Raw genomic sequence first — 3,636 nt, forward strand, 5'->3', positions numbered from 1 at the left:
GGAGGACGGTGGCCGGCGGACGGTGGCCGAAGAGAGAAGAGAGGAGGGAGGAAAGTTTTAAAATACCAAAAATATCCTTGCATTAATATTTTAATTCAAAATTGCCAAAATTATAAATTTCCTAACTTATCTATTGATTTGTGGTTAATATTGGTTCTCACAGTTACCACAAACTAATTAGTTCTCATTTTAATTATTTGAATAATTGATTATTTTATACCATTATAAGTGTTTTGGTTGAGGGGTTTACATTCCAAGTTCTCGATTTGTAAAAAACACAAAAAAAAGTTCACAATTCTCGGTTTATCGTTATATTTTGTAAAACAATGTAACTTTAATTATAATAAAACATATTTTAAAAGTGTATTTGAGTGACTCAATTACAAATTTTATAATGTATAAAAAATATATATCATTAAAAATTTTAAAAAATATTATTTTTTAATGACCAGGACCGATTGGGACCGGAAGCGACTCATAACCGGTTACGATAAAGCTTGACCGGGCTCACCTTGTTCGACCGGGACTGGTTATGGCCGGATCTGTTGAGGCCCAGAACCGATAAGGACCGGCCCGGGACTGGTTTTTGGCCATCACTTACGCAGCTCACACATACGGCAATTCTAGACATGGACGACCAAGGCCCATGACCTGAAGTCGTGCAAGTCGGTCGCATAAGCGATCAATATAGACAGGTCATTTGTTTGGGTATTTAATAGTTGATTTTCTGATGAGTTTTCTATCTGTAAGTACATTACTCTATGTTAATACAATTAATTAGGGGTGAGCAGCGGAACTGGGTACCCGGCTATGGAACCGGAACCGCCTTGGAACCGGAACCGATATGAGTGGTTCCGATTCCTAAAATACGGAACCAATTGAGAATGGTTCCGGTTCCGGTTCTCAATTTTTCGGAACCGTTACCCGTCGGGTACCCGATATTTTTAAATAAAAAAATTATTATTATTTTTTAATACCAAATTTATATTAGGTTTACATCTTGAAAGCACGCCRTCATCTTCATTCTTCATCTAAATTCTTCATATAGAATGATTCGTATTTTTTTAAATTGTGTGTTCACTTAAATTCATAGTATGTAATCGTTAAACTTTGAAAATTTACCATTATAGTATGTAATCGTTAAACTTTGAACATTTTCTATTAGTCTATTATGGTTTGTAATCGTTAAACAATATTTGTAATCATTATTATATATAATTTGTATTATTGCTTATTTATTTAGTGTTTTGACAACGTTTTATTTTTTATTTCTAAATAACAAAATTTTAATATTTTAGGAAGCGGGTACCCAGAACCGGAACCGGTTCCCGGCGGTTCCGGTTCCGATTCCAAAAATTTAAGAACCGCTCTAACCGGTTCCGGTTCCAGTTCCAATATCTCAAGAACCGCTGGTTCCGGTTCCGGTTCCGGTTCCTGTCAAAAAGGGCGGGTACCCGCCTATGCTCACCCCTACAATTAATACTATATTTCTCAATGTTTACGAATTTACTTTTTATATACATCATCATCAAAACTCACTTTTTACATTTTCAATGCATAATTTGACATGATTATGCTGTAAACGAGGTGTATATAATAACACCCATAATTTATGGGTTCCTTTTAGAGCATCTCCAATAGAGGTTCTTATAAGAACCTCCATTTCCTTTGTTCTTATAAAAGTCCACGATGGTAGTTCATATAACAAGAACCTTATTTTTGTACGTCTTGTGTATTTTATAAAGAGCAAATTGCATGAAAAGATAACGTACTTTAACTTGATTTCTATTTGGGAATTGTACTTTCAAAACTTCCATTTTGGTAACTAAGATGTAAAGTTTTAAACATTTAAGTACATGGGTAATCGGTTGAAGCATTAACCGGTTATCATGTTGATGTGACGAGTGATGTTGTATACAACTCAGTACTATTTGATGCTGTGGTTAGTGACATGAATTTTTTTAATCTGAAATTAGTCTTCAATCGATTACCCGGATACTTAAATGTTTAAAAATTTACATCTTAGTTACAAAAATAAAAGTTTTGAAAGTACGTTACCAAAATAGGAATCAAGTTAAGGTACGTCACTTTTTTATACAATTTTGTCATTTTATAAAAATATTTATACTATATTATAAAACATTTGACAAAAACTCTTAAAAATCATTTTTTATGCATAAAATATTGTTTATTGATACTTATTACTTAAAATTCAAGGTTACAAGTAAATTTGTGCATAAATACAACTTATTAAAACTCTGTGTTAAAATTCGTGTAACTAACTACGGATAAACATAATCAAATAAAGAATAAACATCTCATTTTAAAATATAAAAAATCTAAAATATAATTAGGATAATTATTGAGGTCTAACAGAATACTTAAATATTATCTTTATAAAAAAAATATTTTAAAACCTATTAAGTTATTTCGTTACATTAGATTAAATTATAATAAAAAAATTGAATTGAAAAAAAATACACAAACAAAAATTTTTAAATAGTTAATTTGATACTATTGATATATTTTTTGCAAGTTTTATATGATATTTTCAAATTTATATTTTATTCAAAAATAAAAATATTATATCTTTTTCAAAACCACATAAAATCGTATTATATCGACATGGATAAAAACTAAAACGAAACACTGAAATGAAAATATGTCTCGATACATTGCCCGAATACCCTTCTAGTATGAAATAACTAATAAATTGTCACTTCATACAAATTCCATGATAAGAACAAAAGTTCTTGTATGAAAACTCAAAAAATGTGAGATTCTTGTAAGAACTCTCCACAATAATAATTCATATAAGGCACATTATTTTTTGCTTATAAGAACTTTGCATTAAAAATTCTATTATATCTTATTAATTATTTTAAGATATATTATTTATTTATTTGATATATATTTAAATTTTTATTATTTAAAAATAATTATGAAAAATAGTATAAAAAAATAAAAAAGACTATACGTGTTGAATTTAGGCCATCCATAGGCGTAGTGGAAGTTCACGATACTCATGTTTGTTGATGCCTTTTAAGGCTTTCTAAAGATAGTACACACACTGACACACATATATATGTGTATATTAGTTATATATTCTTGTTGATAACAGAAAAATTGATATGACGTTTGTTTCTCTCTAAAAATTATATATATATATATATATATATATATATATTATAAATTTTGGTAATGATACATATTTATACATAAATGATTATGGGGCCGTTTATCTAAATACTTACTCGGTAAGTGCTTAACGGTAAAATTCAACGCTATCGTTTACTTATTAGTTAAGATTCTAATAACCAAAATGAAATCGTATGTAACAGCTTACCCAATAAGTGTTAACCATGATAAAAGTTATCGCCATCACTTACCGGGTAGAGACTCTCGGAATTTGATGTAATTAGAGTCCATCATAGAATTTTGAATTTGAAGAAGTTGGAACGGAATTTGATGGAGTTAGAATTCATAAAAGAAATTTGAATTTGAAGAAATTGGAATGAAATGTGACCACACGTTTGGTTAATGAAATCTCTCAAAAGAATTGACACAATCATCTTTGGTTGGACCATCACACCCATCACCCTGCCCCGCCCATGCTTCATAGGTGGGTTTTTTGGG

This window comes from Cynara cardunculus (assembly GCF_001531365.2).
Source record: "Cynara cardunculus var. scolymus isolate 2C chromosome LG 6, CcrdV1, whole genome shotgun sequence".
NCBI lineage: Eukaryota > Viridiplantae > Streptophyta > Magnoliopsida > Asterales > Asteraceae > Cynara > Cynara cardunculus.